At 42.3% G+C, this 19,349-nt stretch overlaps 1 protein-coding gene across 3 annotated transcripts in view; it reads left to right on the top strand.

The window, feature by feature from the left end:
- LOC122803597 (transforming growth factor beta activator LRRC32-like) overlaps nt 1-19,349 on the top strand; it is a 192,071-nt gene that overhangs the window by 165,653 nt on the left and 7,069 nt on the right. Inside the window, exon 2 of one of the 3 annotated variants that reach the window (XR_006365130.1) lies at nt 16,353-16,537. The exons of the other annotated variants lie outside the window; for them this stretch is intronic. The gene's annotated coding sequence lies outside the window, so the exon portion shown is untranslated. Of the gene's footprint in view, nt 1-16,352; nt 16,538-19,349 lie in introns of those variants that run through there. 3 annotated transcript variants of the gene reach the window in all.

Here is a 19,349-nt window from a genome sequence, read left to right as displayed (position 1 = left end):
ATGTCAGGGAGGTTATAGTCAGTTGGGATAGGCATTTGCTCCTTTGGGGGGGAAGGGGGGGAGAAGTTTGTGCTGAATCTGTCTGCCAGGATGTTGGCTATGTCTGTAGGTTCGGTATATTTTGTACCGTTATGCAAGAATTCAGAGCATATCTGGGAGTTTCCTCCCATGTTCCTGACATAACTAAAGAAGGCCTTGTGATTATCTTTAGTGTCTAGGGCAATTTTTCTTTCGAAGCTGGCCTTTGATGATTTTATGAGGGATCATAGTTTCTTGCTAATACTGATCAGAGATGCCTTCCTTTTTTGGGATTTTGCTCTGTCATGTAGTAGCTTCCTCCTTCTGTTGTATAGCTTATTTATGGCTGGGGTCCACCAGACCAGTCTCCTGTTTTTGGAGGAGTGAGTCTTGGTTTTATTTGGGATAGCACGATCCATGCATTCCTGAAGGTGCTCATAGAATGCATTTGTAAAGGATTCTATGGATTGGGCTGTATTATCCTCTGGCCCAGGGGCTTTGAAGGATTCCACCTCAGTCTTGAGAAGTGCAAAGTTGGCTTTTGAGAAATTCTTTACAGTTATTTCCTTGGCTGGGGGTGGGGACGGGATATGGATGTCCAGGGAAATTTGTTTATGGTCTGATCTTACCAATGAGGGGTTTACCTCTGGTGTGGAACATAGAGTCCCCATGTTGGTGATGACCAGGTCCAGTATGTTGTTCCCTCTTGTGGGAGTGGTGACCAGTTGTTCCATTGCGTTAGAGTTTATAAATTCAAGGAACCATTGGGTGAGGGTGTTTGGGCTTGAGTAGTTTTCCCAGTCAATGCTTGGGTAGTTGAAGTCACCCAATAACATAGTGTTTGGAGAGACCTTCATATTCTCCATTGTTCTCAGGAATGCCAAGTGGGGTTCCTGTAATAGGGAGGGTGTTCTGTAGCAGGCTACAAACTGAAAGGCAGTTTTGCCCGCTGTTAGTTGCACATGGAGGATTTCCGATGCTTCGTGCAGTGCCACTAACCTGGAGGTGTAGGTATCTTTGATGAATATAGATACTCCCCCTCCTTTTGTGCTTCGGTCCAAGTTTTGGGGCCGAAACGCATGGTATGAGTTATAACCTGGTAGTGCTGGGGTGCTCTCAGGAGCCTTAAACCAGGTTTCTGTTACTGCACAGACATTGATTTTCTCCATACTGAGGAGATCCTCGAGTGCGTGCCATCTTGAGGTTTAGACTTCTGGCATTGAGTAGCATTACCTTTAGTTTTTTTATCCTTGGGTTGTCTATGGAGGTGGGTTTGTCCTTTGAGCCTTGCCTAAAAAAGGCACTATGGGGGTGGCAAAAGCCTTGGCCAGTATATGAAAGACTAAGGTTGACAGGTGCAAGCCGTCCCTAGCGAAGCAACGTGGCTTGTTGAGCATGTCATCCCAGGCTGACAGACACTGGATCCCCTTTGAATGACACCAATACTTTAGCAGATTGTTGAAACTGATCATTTTGTCTTTATACTGTGGCATCATTCTTGGTGAGGGCAAGATGCTACTCAAGGTCAGGGTCATACCAGCCTGGGCTACATGGTCAGAGAGCTCCTGTATGTCTCTTTTCATGTAGTCTAGGGAGGTAATTCTCAGGTCATTCACACCAGCATGGACAATGACGGAGTCATACTTGTACTTGCTTTGGAGTGACCTGAGTGCTTGCATTATGTGGCGGATCCTGGCACCCGACAGGCAGCTTACAGTGACCTTCTCCTTGTTCAGTCTGGTGAGTGGGACGTCAGTGTGCCGGACAATAGAGTCCCCTATAACAAATGTATTTGGTGTGTTGTTTGGCCTTAAGGGCTGTGACTGTGAGGCACACTGATTTTGTGTGATATGTGATTCGTGGGTATTGTTGAGGGGTGGCTGTTGCTTGGATATCTGCTTAGGAGGTCTTTGCTGTTTAGGCAGATTTTTATTTAGAGCTTCCGAGTATATTTTTGTGTGTTTATGTGTTGGGTATGCAGATGCAATAGGTCTGTGTGAGGCTGGATTTGTGGTGTGGGTGGTTACTTTTTCCTCCTGACTGACTGTGCCAGTCTTGGGTCGAGAGAGCTCTGCCTTCAGTTTGGCTGTGTAACTGCATCTCTCACATGTATTAGAGTTTGTTGGAAGGAGGAGAGGGTTGTCTGTGTACATAAGGCAATTGTAACATTGCCTCAAAATTCCCAGATTCACCAGCTGGACTGGAGAGTAACCGTGAAACTGACCCTTGGACATACCGGATTAGTATAGGGAACTGTTTTTTTACTGATCAGATTAGGGAAGGGAACTGATTTTTCACTTGATCAGGAAGGACCAATCGGGAGCCTAATACTTATGAGAAGTCAAGGAGGGTGTAGTGCTTTAGTTAGTTAGTGTTTCCTTATAACAGCTGAGCAAGTGCAGGGCTTTAGAAAGAGAATAGAGTGATTACTTTGAGAGTTTGAACAGTTCTAAGGGAAAAAGTGAAGAGCAAACTTTGTGGAGCCTGGAGTAGTTTAAACCTGTTTAGGCAGCGCTGCCCGACACTGCTCAGTGCGCAAAACCGCGCAAAAAGAGAGTTGTAGGGTTTTTTATATGGGCTTAATCTGCTTAAATATTGAGTATGACTATGTAAGTATTTCAGTTTTGCTGTCCTCAGTTGCTCTTGCATTATGAAATGCTAGTTTGTTGCCTTTGCTAAGGAGTCTTTTGTAAATTAACTAGCAACTGAATGGTTACTTACAAAAACAAACAAATAACAATTGATACAAGCAGACTAAGCCTACACTCAGATTCCTTCTCTTCCTGCCTGAGCAATGTCTTACATTTTGTTTGGCCTCCGCTTTTACTTCCCTTGTTTCCTCTTCATTTCTGTGTTTATGCTTAACTGTTGGAGTGGAAACACACCCTGCATGACACTACTGCTATCCTTCCTATGTGCACCCAGCCACTTAAGAATATATTTACAACATTCCTAAACTTCTTACCATCAATGAATTCTTGGCACAAAATTCATCTCGAGAATGTTTTATATTTAAATAGATACATTTCATTCCATTTCAGACCTACCTGCTTTGATGGTTTTCTACTGTATATATTATGAATATTTTACATGACTTACAAAATAGTTTATACTGGATAAAAATGTGCATTGATTTGCAGTACCACTTCCTGCTGTCAAATGGAAGAGAGTTGTGGCTCTTTCTGCTTTAAGGAGTTATGGTTTTGTATCATTGCCCTGTATGAGGTTTCACAACAGCAGTTTAAAAAAAACAATCCTCTGCAAAATAAGTTTTCAGTTAACCAAAATGTAAGGGGCGTATCAAGAACTGAATGTATATAAGATAATAAAGACAAAACACAATGAATGTTAACATTGTAAAATTCTATTTTCTTTCAATTATTCAGGAGAAAAACTCTTAACAACTGCCTAAAGTACTGCATATAAAATAATATTAATTATCCCATATGACCTTCCTTTACCATTTCCTTTAAATGCTTCTATGATTTCTTTTTCTGACATTCAGTTACTGAGGTTTTATGAAAGACACAGATGTTATGTGATTCTATCTCGCCTACATTCAGTACTGATGGGCTCGGAGCCGATCCCTCGGCTCCGACTCGGCACGCTATGCTATAGAGCGAGGCCTCTTATTGGCTGAGCTATTTCTTATCCCAGGATGCACCACCACTAATCCCCCAGATCTCGTTTGCCGCTTACAAGCTAGGACGTGGTCTCATACTTGGCTGGGCTAAGTACTGTTTTATTCAGAGTTTTCCTGTCAGGAATTTTGCTATTTTGAACCCAAAAGCTGTTTTAACAGCTATTGTTGTTTTACGAGTGTGTTTGGAAGAAATGTGTTGAGAAAAATTGTGTTTTTGTTAAGGGAAGGTTTCCCGTTTAAGTTAGAGGGGCCTTCCCTTATTCCTATCTAGCATTTTTGTGTTTTCAGGAGGTCAAGTACCTGCTTAAGTTAGAGGGTCTTGACCCTCATTTTCAGTGATTGTAGTACTAAATTGTGTATTGTTTTCTGACATTGTGTTTGTCTCAAAAAAAAAAAAAAAAAAACTTACTTAGTTTTCACTTTCTTTGTGGTAAAACCTTGTTTCTTAGTGTTAGTCAGCATGTCTAAGGAACATAGACCCTCTGGGTTTAAAAAGTGCGCGAGGTGTGGTTACAAAATGTCCATAACGGACGACCACTCCTCGTGCGTTTATTGTTTAGGCACCAAGCACCTACAGGAGTCCTGTAGTGTGTGTCACGCCTTTTCTTCTAGAGTCCTCCAGGAGAGGAAGAATAAATTAATATTAAAAGGTTTGATTAAGCCCTCCTTCGAGGAGGCCTTATCTTCTTCTTCCTCTCCTACCAAGAAGAAAAAGCGTCGGCTCCGACCAGTCTGTCGGAACCGACTGCCAAAAAACCTAGGCAGGCTTCTCCATCAGCTCCACGGACTTCGGAGCCGAGGGCGGAATGGTCTGCCTCGATGCCTCCAGTCTTGACCCCCCTGGTTTCGGAGCCGAGGACTGGGGCATCGAGAGGCGGGTCACCTTCATCGGCTCCACTGATTTTGAAGCCGATGAGGGTTGCCGGCTCAGACTCTTCCCCTTCGGCACCAAAGTCCTCCTCGGCACCGAGGGAAATTGTTTTGAGATCTCCCTCGGAACCGATAGTGGTCGAATCCATTTGGAGCCGGTCCCCTAGTCCTATGGAGCCCATGGAGAAGTCGGTTCAGACCCGATTGGTGTCATCTAGATCCTCCAAGATGTCTGATTCAGACATCGACAGGGTGCTCCTAAGACTTTTCCAGTCTCCGGTGTTTCAAAAGTTATTTTCGGCTCCAGCCCATTCGGCTTCGGAGCTGATGGTCCACCCTGCTATTATGGTTCCTCCTCCAACAGCCTCGGCACCATTGGAGCCGGTGCTGGTGGAGCCGATGGAGGTTTGCGGGTCGGGCCCGACCCTTACTCCAACTCTGGCTCTTGAGTCGGAGTTCAGTACGTGGACTTCTTCTGTCGGCCCTGGGGGGGACGCTTCGGGACTGATGTTTTCGGTCCCAAGCCTTCCTCTCGGTGCGTCGGCTGCGGGGGTGCCATCTACCGTTGTGGCCACAGAAGTGGGACCTTCCCAGGATTCTGGTGGTCCCGCCTTCAGGGTCATGAGGAGTGCGTTAGCCAAATCTTCTTTGGCTACCTCCACGGTCTCCCCAGCTCCTTCCCTGCATACTGAGACTGGGTCTTTGGCAGTCCCCCTGTCCTTAGGCAGCGGAGCCCCGGGGCCTGAGGTTACCCCCACTGGGGGTTCCCCCCCTCCTGGAGGTCCCTCTGAAGCTTCTTCGGAGAAACCCCCCCAGGAAAAGATCGTGCAAGAGGAAGCACGTTGACTCCCCTGATGAGTCTCTTACATTAGACACTGATCTCGATGATGCAGAGGGGTCCCCAAAGTCGTCCTCAGATGATGTCTCCTTTGCAGACATCCTGGAAGCCCTTAAACAACGAGGCGGCTGGCAATCCAAACCCCCTTCTGCTGATGAGTCAGTGTTCCTTAAGGCCTTTGGGGGTCAGCCCTCCGCCTCCTGGGTGTCTCCGCCCTTCGACGAGCTCCTGGATTTGATCTGTCGAAGGGCATGGGAACACCCAGATTCTGTGGAACCGGTGCCTGCTCGTCCTAATAAGTTCCTGTCAGCACCCCCGGAAAAAGAGTTTCTGACGAAAGGTGTGGCTGTAGATGCTTTGGTGGTGGCATCTGCTACCCAGCAAGATGTAGCAGAGGCTTCAACGTCCGTCCATCCTCATAATAATGAGTCTAGGAGCATGGATCGGTACGGTAAGTGCACCCTAAGTTCAGCGGCCTTTACATTAAGGTCCCTGAACTATCTCACGCACTTTACCAGATTTCAGAGGGATCTGATTAAAGAACTTTCAGATACCCTCTTGGGTAATCTGCCTGAGCAGCTGGCCCAGACGGTTGGCTCTCAGCTGGCTACGCTGTCGTCCATATCAAACTCGTCCATGAGGCTCATTTCTTATGAGGCCGAAGGGGCGAGTAGAGTGGCGGGTACAGGCATTGCTCTACGGAGACAAGCCTGGCTCTGCCTGTGTCATTTTGTGGAGGCCTTTAAGTCTTCCTTTGCCAACGCCCCCTTTGATGGGTCCTCTTTGTTTGGACCCAAGGTAAAGGACACACTGACCTGCTGCGAGCAAGAAGGTAAGACTTTGACTGCCGTAGGGGCACAATTTTCCACTCCCTTTCGGCCTTACCCCAAGGCTAAAAGAGGAGGGAAAATGTGGCTCCATAGATCTCAGAAGTCTTACCCCTCACAGCAGGATGATCCCCATTCTAGAGGCAGGGGAGGGGGAAATTCTTCTGGAAGACGCCGTCCCAGAGGCGGCAGAGGCCCTCGCAACACTGGAGACCGCGAGTCCTTTCGTGGCTCTTCAGCCTTTCACAGTCCCTGAGGGATTGCCCGACTGTGCAGCTCCGGAGCCAGTCAGGGGTCGTTTTTCGAGGCACCTGAAAGCCTGGGAAGGTATCACTCAGGACCGATGGGTGCTTCGAATTATCGCCGGAGGTTACGCCATCCCCTTTTCTCACTCTCCACCTCAGTCCAAAAAAATCCCGGACCCGCCACCCAATCAACGGGAAACTGCAGCCTCAGAAGTTTCAAAGCTGCTGCAAAAAGGAGTCATCCAACCGGTCCCCGCAGACCAGATCGGATTAGGGACTTACTCAAGATTCTTTTTGGTGCCAAAAAAGACCGGGGACTTGAGGCCCATTTTGGATCTCAGCATTCTAAACCATTCAGTCAAGAAGTCCAAGTTCCGAATGGTCACCCTACAATCCATTCTCCCACTGCTGGAGAAAGGTGTTTGGATGTGCTCCATAGATCTCAAGGACGCTTATTACCATATCATGGTACATCAAGTGTCCAGGAGACATCTGCGCTTCAGCCTAGGAGGCAGTCATTTTCAGTTCCGCGCGCTGCCCTTTGGTCTCACCACAGCCCCCAGGGTGTTCACCAAATGTTTGGCGGTCGTGACTGCTCACCTGAGAAGTCTAGAATTCCAGGTGTTTCCATATCTGGACGACTGGCTCCTAACTGCCACCTCCAAGCATCTACTATTGCGGAGCCTACAAGCCACGATATCACTGGGCAATTCCCTTGGGATCACCTTCAATTGGCCAAAGTCTGTGTTGCTGCCATCTCAACGCATAAGATTCATCGGAGTAGAGATAGACTCAAACCGAATGCGGGTCTATCTACCTACAGACAGGATACAAACCATACAAGCTCAAGTTCGAGCCTTACTTCCCAGATCCAAAGCCCCAGCCAGAATGGTCCTGCAGCTATTGGGATCCATGTCTGCCACTGTTCTTCTAGTTCCCCTAGCAAGGTTGCACATGAGAATTCTCCAGTGGCTTCTTTCAACTCAGTGGTCCTTTCAGGAACTCCCTCTCAGTCACCTCATATGGATCACGGAAACCTGCAAACAGGACCTTCGCTGGTGGCTGGTGCCCTCCAATCTGGATCAGGGACGACCCTTTGTTCCACCTCCTCCTGTGGCCACTTTGACCATGGACGCCTCCCAGATGGGGTGGGGGGGGGGCATTCCCTGGGCAGGTCAGTCCAAGGTAAATGGCATTCGGAAGAGACCCTACTTCATATCAACATCCTAGAAATGAGGGCGGTGCTTCTGTCCCTTCAAGCCCTTCACGATTACCTCCCTCAGGGCGTAATTGCCGTTCACTCCGACAACATGTCAGTGGTCTGGTACCTGAACAAACAGGGAGGGACCAGATCCTATCCCCTTTGCAGAGAGGCCATGAGAGTTTGGGAATGGGCAGTGTTGACCAAACACTTTCTAGTGGCGACTTATATCCCGGGCAAGTCCAATGTGATAGCCGACAGACTGAGCAGAACTATCCTCTCTCCACACAAGTGGTCTCTGAACATTGCAGTTGCAAATCAGATTTTCAGCAAATGGGAAGTTCCGTGTTGCGACCTCTTCGTGACTCCGCTGAATGCGAAGTGCAAAAAGCTCTTCTCCCTCACCCCGGCTCCGGGGAAGAGCCCTATGGACGCACTAGCCCGTCCGTGGCCCACCGGCTTGCTTTATGCTTTTCCTCCAGTTCCTCTCCTTCCCAGGGTGATCCAAAAGGCGTCTCTCTTGGGGAGCAAAATGATCTTAGTTGCTCCTTACTGGCCTCGTCAGGTATGGTTCCCCTATCTTCGGAAATATGCACTGGAAGGTCCATGGTTCCTGGATCAGATCCCAGACCTATTGGTTCATCAGTCGGGACTATTCCACCAGTCCCTACACACCTTAAAATTGACGGCTTGGCTCCTCCTCTTCCGACTATAGTCAGGAATCATACCTTGGATCCGAAGTTGTACACATTTTATCCTCGCCCCACAAGTCTGCTACAAAGAAATTGTATTCTAGCAAATGGAAAAGATTTGCTATTTGGGCTCAACTCCGGGGTCTGGATCCCATCACTATTCCCGTATCAGAAGTACTGAAATTTCTAACTTCCCTTTTCAATCAAGGATCTTCAGTCTCTACCATCAAGGTTCAATTGGCAGCTATTTCCAATTTTCACGAATCTATAAACCCACCTTTAATGAGCAACAGATTGTGTAAGACCTTCTTGAAAGGTGCTGCGCTTTTGAGACCTCCAATTTCTCATCCTGCTCCTCCATGGGATCTCGATGTGGTGTTACGTGCCTTAACTTCCTCCCCCTTCGAACCGGCAGCAACATGTGATTTAAAATTTCTATCGTGGAAAACTGCCTTTCTGGTGGCTATTACTTCTGCCAGAAGGGTTTCAGAGCTTCAAGCTTTATCTGTAAAACCTCCGTACTTGGTTTTTCACAAAGATAGAGTATCTCTCAGGCCAAATCCATCCTTTGCCCCTAAAGTTTGTTCCAGTTTCTGCCTACAACAGTCATTAGAACTTCCAGTCTTCTTTCCGAAGTATTCTAACAAAGCAGAGTTCATATTCCACACATTAGATGTCCACAGGCAATTGCGTTTTTATTTAGATAGGACCAAACAAACAAGGAAAACAGATCAGTTGTTTGTATCCTTTTCGGACAATAAATTGGGCAAAGCCGTCACAAAGGTCACTATTGCCAAATGGATCAGGGACTGTATTACTCAAGATTATTCTAATTCTAACAAAGAGCTTACCACCTCTGTCAAAGCTCATTCTACAAGGGCTATGGCTACTTCGGTAGCATTTCATTCTAAGCTTGCCATTAGTGACATTTGTGCTGCGGCTACGTGGTCCTCCCTGCACACTTTCATTTCCCACTACAAATTGGATGTGGCATCTAGAGGACGAGCTTCATTTGGTTCCACAGTGCTCAGGAGTATTTTCCAATGAGCCACCCAGGATTTAGGTGCTAGGGACGCTGTCCCATCAGTATTGAATGTAGGCGAGATAGGATCACATAACATCTTTTAGTTATGTACTTACCATAACTTTAGATGTTTGGGATCCATCTCGCCTACATTCCTAATAACCCACCCTCCTTCCCCCTTCCTTGGAGATCAGAGGATATCAGAAGGTCCGAATCCTGTTGTTTCATCTTGAAACATCTGGCAATGTTATATAAACAAGTTGTGTACGTGTGCATGAATGCGGACAAACAAGATCTGGGGGATTAGTGGTGGTGCATCCTGGGATAAGAAATAGCTCAGCCAATAAGAGGCCTCGCTCTATAGCATAGCGTGCCGAGTCGGAGCCGAGGGATCGGCTCCGAGCCCATCAGTACTGAATGTAGGCGAGATGGATCCCAAACATCTAAAGTTATGGTAAGTACATAACTAAAAGTTATTGAATTATCTTTTTCCTAATTTCTTTTTATTTCTAATTTCTTTTGTTTTTTAGCAAATCTAATACTGCAACATCCAGCTAGATATCCCCATGTACTGGTTCAGAAGCATTTGCACTGTGCTAAGGCAACAACTGTAAGTTGCTTTTTTATTAGTGTTGAAGTCACGGTTACCATTTAGCAAACACCTATGGGAACACTTCCTGCACTCTTTGCAAGAAAGCACATTTTCAGACTGCAAATAGTATTAAGAGCTTGACCTGTATAATTATTATTGATTAATAATGATTAATATTGATTGAGTAGTTATGAAATGAAAAACAGAAACTGAAAATTAGTTTTACACTGTTACATTTTAGATACCAAAAAACATAGTTGTTTTGGATTTTAAAAACTCCATTAAAAACAACGTTCACTCATATGAACATTTTTTGTCTATATATGTAGATGGTTCCCTATCAGAAGCCTGAAACACTATAAGCATGAAAATCAAAATCCTGAAACCAAAAGCCTGAAAACTCAAAATCCTGAAAACCCAAAATCCTGAAACTCAAAATCCTGAAAACACAAAATAGGCATACTGACATCATTGTGGCTTTGCTATTGTTAGCCCTGTGGTGTTAGGTCATGCGTTGGGTTCAGGTAAGTGTGCGGTTGGTTTTATGTTAGGTTAGTGTATAAGTGAGTTAGGTTAGGGGCGCAGGTTAGGCATGTATGCAATAGTGACAAACATTAGGGTTAGGGGCAGTTTAAGTGAGTTAGGGTTAGGGTTAGGTGAGTGTATAGTGACGGACCTTAGGGTTAGGGTTAGGGTTAAGGTCAGTCGGTAGATATTAGTGTGTTTGTATTGGCATATTAGCATTATTTGTGTTTTCAGGATTTTGACTTTCAGGATTTTGGGTTTTCAGGATTTTGAGTTTTCAGGCTTTTGGTTTCAGGATTTTGATTTTCAGGCTTATAGTGTTTCAGGCTTCTGATAGGGAACCATATATATATATATATATATATATATATAGAGAGAGAGAGAGAGACGTAGACAGATGTACATGCAGATTCATATATATAGGTGTTTACAAGTATAGATGCAGATTCAGACTCTTGGTGGATGCTGACCAGAAAAACTATGGGAAATAACCAGAAGAGGACATTCAGTAGGTATTCCCAAAGAGTATCAACAAATGTAACTATGGATTTATTAGTTCTATGTGCTTGGAGCTGTAAGGCAATTTGACCAGAACTGCAATGCCAAGCCTGTCAGCAGTAAGAAATATTGTGCTTAGTTGAATGACTTTAAAAGTGGACAAAAAATCACAAAACTGAACTGCATGTAACCTGAAGTATGTTAAGCATAACTGTGCTTTTTTTCATTTAAGTGAAAGGGAGCATTGCTTTGACTGTTTTGCTATAAATGAACTATAGTTTGTGTGTGTGTGTGTGTGTGTGTGTGTGTGTGTGTGTGTGTGTGTGTGTGTGTGTGTGTGTGTGTGTGTGTGTGTGTATCTGTGTGTGTCTGTGTGTGTGTGCACTTGCGCACATGCGCGTGCTCATGTTTGTGTAGCATTGTCATGACACCTTCTTTGTAAATAGTTTTCTAACTAGTCTATACCTGTTATGGTTGGTTATTGTGCTATTATCTTAAGTAGGATTGATTTTCTCCCATTAATGTGCATGTTACGTTAAAGTAGAAATCAATGTTTCATTTTAGGCAGAGTAGGTTTGCTTAACATAGTAGGACTGAAAGATACAGGGTCAGATTCATTAATCCTTAGACTAAGTGCACACAATCTGTGCTTTCTAGTCACTCAGAAAGATGACACTAAGTGTACAGGTAGTCTATACTTTGTGGTAACCTTTATGAACCCCCTTGATATTTAATGCTGGAGGAAAATCAATAGGAAAACTAAAATTAGGAGGGAGAAGGTGTGAGTTATGCCCTTGTTGTTTGTTCAACCAGAACTTAGTACTGGTATGAATGAATCCCAGAGACAGTCTATCCTTTTTTTAGCAGGCCATCTTTATCTCCTCTTGCCTTTATATTTCTTCCTAAATCTTCTTTACCAAATTTTCTTCTGCTTTCCTGTACAAATGACAAAGCCAACATAATCGGTTATCATTAGCACTTTCTCCATTTGGGGGTAGCTTGGCTTCTACTCTGAAGCAATTGGCACAATGGGTAAGGTGTTTACTTCCCATGTATAAGGTACAAGGTTTGATCCTTACCTCTGGTAAGAGGTCATTGATTGATTGAACTAAACTGCATCTATCCCACAATGTGTATCCTACTACTTATATGAGGTCCTTTATCTTTATTTATTGTTATTTTTAACAATTTTTCTAACAAGTAAGAAGGCCAGTCCCCAGACCTTTTTCTGCACACAAACAAGGGTCATTTCATAGCTGATGCAGAATTATGTGCAGAAATACCTTTCATCTCCTAACATAGTGCAAAAGTAATGAGTGTGTTTGCACTAAACCTGAAAGTTCTATACTTAATACTTTCTTCTGTCGATAACTTTTTATAGGTTCATAGGTTCATAGGTAGGTACTAGGCTATTGGCCCTAGGGCCTATATAAGCCTAGCCAAAAAATGTACCCTGGCTTTCGCCACCCAAGAAAATTATTTTCCTGTACCCGTGTTGAGCAGAGCCACAGAAGTGATCCCTGGGGTGAATTTCCCATTTCCCATCCAATCATCAAGATTTTTCTTGAAGAGTGCTAATGAGGAGCTCTGTTTGACACAGATAGGTAGTCTGTTCCAGAGTATGAGAAGTCTCTGGGACAGGAATCTATCCCTCCAGCATGTTCTGTTTATTGTGGTGACAAGCTTTAGGTCCCTAGAGTGTGTAGCTCGGAGGGATTGGGATTTCTTTAAGTGGAGCATGTCCAACAGCTCTGGGTTTGAAATAGCTTTGTATGTTAGGCAGAGATCACCCCTGAGTAGGCGATATGCGATGGAGTAAAGCTGTAGTTTTTTTAGACAGTCTGCATAGGGCATCTGTTTGAGGGCAGTAATCCTCTTTGTGAGGTATTTCTGTGGTCTTTTCAGTTGCTGTAGATGTCTTGTGAGGTACATACCAAAAGGGGCATTGTACTCTATAATGGATCTAATGAGTGATGAGTAGAGGGGAACAATGACCTCTTTTTTTCTGGATGAGAATCCTTTTGTGATGAGATGAGCCACATAGAAGGATTTCCTGACCACTGTGGCGATGTGATTATCAAAGAAGAGACTACTGTCCACCTGTGTCCCAAGGTCTCTTATCACATTTTTGGCATTAAGTAGACTACCAGCTATATGGTAGTTCATGGGTACAGAGTTTTTACCAAAGGGGATGACAATACACTTTTTGGCATTGAGCTTCAGGCCATGGCTTTGACACCTGGTATCTGTCTCAGTGAGGCCCTTTTGTAGTTTGTCCACATCTTTAGGAGTTTCGATTATGGCTCCTAGTTTGCAGTCATCTGCAAACTTTGTTAGCCAAAGACTTTCTGTGTTAGCCTGCACTTCAGAGAAGTAGATACCAAACAGGAGAGGACCCAGGACTGAACCCTGTGGTACTCCACTTGTCACTGGTCTGAAGTTGGATTTCGAATCCACTACTTTCACAGTGTGGGTTCTGTCTGTGAGCCAGTTGGCAACCCATCTTGTGACATAGGGATTTATACCTAGTTTAGTGAGCGTATCTATAATTCCAGAGTGGGGGATGGTGTTGAAAGCTTTGGCGAGATCTATATAAGCTGTATGAACCATTTTACCCTCATCTATGGCTTTGGTGACTGCTTCAAAGAAGTCAATCAGGTTTAGGAGACATGATCTGTCTTTTACAAATCCAAACTGGGTAGGGTCCAGAGTTTGGAGATTACCAGTGTCTTTGTTTATGAGTTCCACAATGATACATTCCATGGCCTTGCAGACCGGGCTCGTCAGGCTAATGGGGTGGTAGTTCCCGGGGTCCGTCGTGGCTCCCCCTTTGTGGAGTGGGATAACCATCGCAGTGTGCCATTCAGTGGGTACAAAGCCTGAGGTGAGGCTATGATTGAACATGGTACTTAGGTAGGGTGCCAGTTCATTCTGTATTTCGTGTAGAACGCAGCCTGGGATATTGTCAGGTCCCATGGATGCTGTGTTTTTGGCTTTGGAGAGTGTGTTTTTTACCTGTGCAGCCATGATTATATGAACTTTGCATTCTTCCGGTATAGAGATGGGCCCTCTAGGGGGTGAGATGGGGTAAAGTTAGCACTGAACCTATCTGCTAGGATGTTGGCAATATCAGTTGGTTCTGTATATTTAGCACCATTGTGCTGTAACTCAGAGCAGATCTGAGTGTTGCTATTGAGATTCTTGACATAGCTATAGAATGCTTTGTGGTTGTCTTTAGAGTCAGTGGCAATTTTGTTTTCGTAACTAGCTTAGGAGGATTTTATGAGGGATCTCAGCTTCTTACTGAGGTTGACCAGGGAGTTCCTCCAGTCATGGAGTTTTACTCTTTTTTGCAACCGTTTCTTTCTTCTGTTGTAGAGTTTGTTTATGGCAGAGGTTTAGTGTTTTCATTAATACTAAATGACCCCATTAATATTAAATGAAAGTAATTAAATTTTGCTAAGTTGTTCATGGATGATCCATAAATGCAATCTGAACATAAACACCTTCTGCTTCTTATTAAAAATAGAGTGGCCCTTTTTCTTTCTCTGGTAAGTGTCATATGCGACATTGTGCAGCAACTTAGTGCGTTAAACATGCTCAGTTTGATGAGAGGAGTCGGAAAGATAAAGCCTAAACTGTGTCTTTTTCGTGTATCTTTTTGTATGTCATAGAATGATATTCCACTTCCAAATTGTCATCTAGCTTTATCCAAGGGGATGTCAATTCATTATTCAACCCAGAAATACCCCAAAACGTCTGTTTTACCAATTAATAAAGAGAGGCCCTTTCCTGCTCTGTAGAATTCCATAGATATAACACCTAAATATGCACAAAGTACAATAGATACATAAGTATATAATCTGCTGTACATACCTGGGCTTTTAGTATCTTCTCGGTGCTTGCTTATTTATTTTATTCAAAAATGTGCTACAACAAATATAGTTGGAGTACAGCCCTCAGATATACCCATCCTCATTTCAGCAGAGTTTTCTAACGTCTTACTATGTCTAACTATGTCTAAATCCAAGTTATTAACCCATCAGTAAACTCAAATCTATTTACATCTCCAGGTAAGTTCATTCCTTCCACAATGGAGACTAATATTAGCTCAAAGAAATATTCATGATGTTATGACCTGTCACCATTTCTTGCTTTCATTTCAGGACAGCTGTACTACTCTTAAATGTCCTCACAATGCTGTACAAAGACTCGTGTCTTTCTTCTTCTTGGAAAATGATATTTTGTGGTTTTGCCACCATGCATTCTGTTTTAGTGAATGGTATTGTGGCCATTAATATGCAGGTAACGTCAACGTTTGTGTTATGATCAAATCCTGTAAATCATCTTTCTGGTTAATTATATATACAACATGCACATAGATCAATTTTTCAGAAATTTGTTAACTTATAAGCATGTATTTTCTTTCACTGGACCTCTAAATATGGAGAAAGTTTTGTCAAAGATAGTTGTGCATATGTCAGTATGCAAACAATTGGAGAAGGTACAGTATGTTGTTATGTTTTTGAAAACTCACACAGCCAACATAACTGCCTGGTGGCATTTTTCATTATTTTAGATTTTCAATAAAAACCTTAGTAAATTTTTATTTATTTATTGTTGGTCCAACTGAGCCAGAAGCCCATTTTCAGTGGAGACCCGAGGAGAAAAGCTCCAGTGCAATACAAACAAATTGCAAAGGTACATTTAAAATTCACAATACAATAAGAAAAAATGAAACAACTGGTAAGCATTAAGCAGAACAAAGCAGTTACATAAGACAGGAAAATCAAGTACAAAATAGCTAGTAAATAAAATTGAAAATTGAGAGAAAGATTATGTACAAATCTAGTTACAAATCTACTATCTATTGAAATATTCATATTTACATAGGTTGAGTTACCCAGAGCTGGTGACTTTTGGATAGCATTAAATAAATTAGAAGCAAGATTAATTCTAAAATGTAATACTTTGATACTAAGAGGCCAAACTTTAGATGTACCCTGGCAGTATGTAATATAAATGTTATATGATATTAGGTCTTGCCATTCGGTATATAATGTTTTGTTTCAAAAGACTGTGTGCATGGGTGTGTGCTCGCAAGTGTTCATATGTGTGTGTGTGTGTGTGTGTGTGTGTGTGTGTGTGTGTGTGTCTTTAAGATACTAATCACCAATGGGTTCTAATTCCATTTATATGATATACTGAGTAGAAATAAAGATTTTTTTTTTCTTTCCTTACATACAGAAGCTATATTTCTAGGGAGCAAGGGAAAATTTTTGTGCATCATATTTCCAGTTGTACAACAAAAGTGTGCAATTAGTGTTATCATTCTGTGAAGTGTGTTATATAATTATTTTTTAATCTGTTTGCTGCCAGGTATACCTACAAAACACAGTTGTCCCTTTTCATGGACAATTCAAGAGCACCAGCTAGTTAAGTGACTTTTTCAGAGTCACAGAGAAGGCAAAGAAAGGTGGAGGGAATCAGATTGTGCACCCTGAATGCCGGAAGAAGCTTATTAACAGTTCATATTTAGCCTTTCCTCTAACCACCACATCACTTAATAGCCAAGTCAACTGTGGATATGTTGTCTCTGCATACACAATAAAATATATTTTCAATGCTTTCTTGTAACATTTACTTGACTGGAACATCAGCATGTCTTTTTCCTGTATTTATTTTGAAACATTATTATGCATGAATACTTTTTGCTTGACATTTATCATTTTCATTTTATTAAATATTTCATGCTTCTGTCTGGAACAGGAGCAAGACCACAGACTGTGGCCTGCCTGCTCTTCCTTAAATGTTCTAGCTGGATAGTCAAGGTCTCCATTGTTTGTTAATGGTACTTCCAGAAATGTGCTCTGTGACAAACAGCATATCCAGAGCCTTACAGTTTTCCATAATGCTGAAAAGCATATGTTTAAACAAAAATCCATGACTGGGCATGATTAAATCCTGCATTACCTACCCTCAGGTGTGAATTATTGTTATTACACAATGACATTATTTAAGGAAAAAAGTCTCCTGTGTTGCCCTGTCCCTCTTAAAACTTTATGCTATTGTGCTAAATCACCAAGGATTAGAATAAATAAGTAAATCAGTAAAGCCCAACAGTAGTGTTTCATATTTTTTTTTTCAGAAAATGCATGTCGATGCAGAAGTAATTGTTTAGTGTAAAAGTGCTGGAACTGAACTTTTTTTTTTTTTTTTTTTTTTTTGTAGTTGAAAGGTAGAAATAAAAACTTTCACCCTTCTCTTTAATACCCAATGTTTATGACAAAGAGCGCAGGGCAGCAGCTGCTTGGACTTCAATTTATTTTCTCTGCTTTGCAGAGATAAAAGCTGGTCAGCTGCAGCTATTTATTTTAATAATTAGAATCGCCGGAGGTCTGGTTTGTTTTCTCCACTTCATTCAAGATGAGGATATGGCAACTTCTGTTGTCTAGAGAGAGGTTTCTGTTGACAAGACTTTTTCCTGTTTGGAATGGTTGATTTACAAAGTGCATGCTGATTGCTCTGTCCAATGAGAGTGTATGTTTTTAAATCTAAAAAGGACTTCTTGTATAATTGCTCTTCTTCCCCTGTTTTTGAAAGCAAACCGTTTTTAATATATATTTCTGCAATGTTCTTGGAGGAGGTGAGGGGTAACATACACCGTTATGTCACCCTGAACCTTTACTACTTGCCTTGGTAGGTATCATTTTCTTTGAATAATGTGCCGTCTGTGACTGCATCCATGTTGTCTTGTTATGATATTCCTGCCTGAATTCCTGCACATTGTAACAATGTTTGGTCATGGTATCTCAGGAACTCTGGTGTGCTGGACAATCTCCTTCACTGTGTAGTGACCAGTTTAAGCCAACTGTTACATATTTCAAGCTGTTTTTATTTATTAAAGCTGAAGCTCTCTTTTTTTACAGTCAGGCATCGATTTTACTTTTTTTTTCTGTTCTAAGGAAACTGATTGTGAGCCTTCCTATTAGATCTGCACGTGCATCAGGATCCCTAAGTATTATCCGGTTCTTATGCAGGGCAGGAATATGATACCAATTAATCTGGATCTGCAGATTATCCATCAATCTGGGTGGTGAATAGTGTCTGCCAATATGTTTTATGTGCTGTCAAAGACCTATGTTTTCTGCAAAAAATTACAGGCAACAGGGAAACAGAAAAATAACCGTCCCAGTTATTTTGCTAGTGACGCTCCCTGTGGGTCACAGTAACAATGGCCTTTTCCTCCAACATTGGTGAAAATCTGTTGTTAAAGAGAGAGACTGCAAATGCTACATTTAAATGATGGGTTTGATTTACTTATTAAGTATTTATTGGCACGTCTCCTAACTCTTCTGTCTGTGTGTCTCTGTCACTGCTGACAGTTAAAGGTTAGTGATTTATGCTTATTTTATGCATTCCTTAAGTTTTTAGGGAATTACATCAGAAGAGTTAAAACCCATACTTGTGGTAACACTGGTAGTCACCCTTATAATAAATTATGCATCTTTGCTGTTTTTATACATACATACATACTTACACTGAACTCAGGCTAACTTTATTGAGATGATTAGAACCAAATGTTAGGTAAACTGAGCTCAGGGACATATAACATGTCTTTGTGCATTATGAACTTACACTGTGGTATTGTTTGCTAATTAGAAACAGAGAGAGAAAAAATAGAATAGTGGAATTATCTGCACTTACCATCATTAAGGAATTGAACCTTGTGATAGGTCACCTCCTTATCTATATCATCTACAAGCAAAGGTAATGTATCTGCTGCTCCTTCTTTGCAGACTTGTATCATGTTTCTGTTATATACACTATCATCTACAAGCTAAGGTAATGTATCTGCTGCTCCTTCTTTGTAGACTTGTATCACGTTTCTGTTATATACACTATCATCTACAAGCTAAGGTAATGTATCTGCTGCTCCTTCTTTGCAGACTTGTATCACATTTCTGTTATATACACTGAGCCTAGAGAGAATGATTTTTTACCTTTTTATGCAGACATCATCTATAGAAATACATTGTGTAGTACTCACCATTTATTTACCAAAGTGATATGTAATCTTGTACTGTCTAGGATTATGTCCTAATACTTAATGTTTAAGATCATCAATCCATTGTTTCAAGGATCAATTCTACCATGCTTTCCTGTTGAATCTATAAATAATCTGGTCTCACAGGCACAGATATATCCAACGAAGCTACAGAAGTATCCATACATGGGAGCTGTCCAGAGCATGACATTTCTTTACTTTTCTTTCCTACAATACTCTTTCCAGTTTCCAAAGCATGACATTTCTATTCAGAACAGATCACTACCTGACTAAGGCCATGACTCCTCTGAAAATTTAGTACCATTAGC

Source organism: Protopterus annectens, chromosome 5.part1, assembly GCF_019279795.1.
Source record: "Protopterus annectens isolate FY-2018-M chromosome 5.part1, PAN1.0, whole genome shotgun sequence".
Classification (NCBI taxonomy): domain Eukaryota; kingdom Metazoa; phylum Chordata; order Ceratodontiformes; family Protopteridae; genus Protopterus; species Protopterus annectens.
This window is presented reverse-complemented; position numbering and strand designations above follow the sequence as displayed.